The following is a 206-nucleotide window of genomic DNA, read 5'->3' on the forward strand; positions in this document are numbered from 1 at the left end:
TCGAACAAAATTCGTCAGTGAAACACTTGTTCCGGATATGTTCGAACGTCAGCAGTTGTGAGTCGTGTGTAAACCGCTTTTCATTCATAAACAGGGGGTTTGGTGGGTGCATGGAATCACTTTTGGATCTTTGTTTGGAGGACAGGCTGAAGTGAGAGGAAGCATCGCTGGAGCTCCGGGAGGTGGCAGCATAGCGGCCGCCGCTC

This window comes from Procambarus clarkii, chromosome 89 (genome assembly GCF_040958095.1).
Source record: "Procambarus clarkii isolate CNS0578487 chromosome 89, FALCON_Pclarkii_2.0, whole genome shotgun sequence".
NCBI classification, from domain to species: domain Eukaryota; kingdom Metazoa; phylum Arthropoda; class Malacostraca; order Decapoda; family Cambaridae; genus Procambarus; species Procambarus clarkii.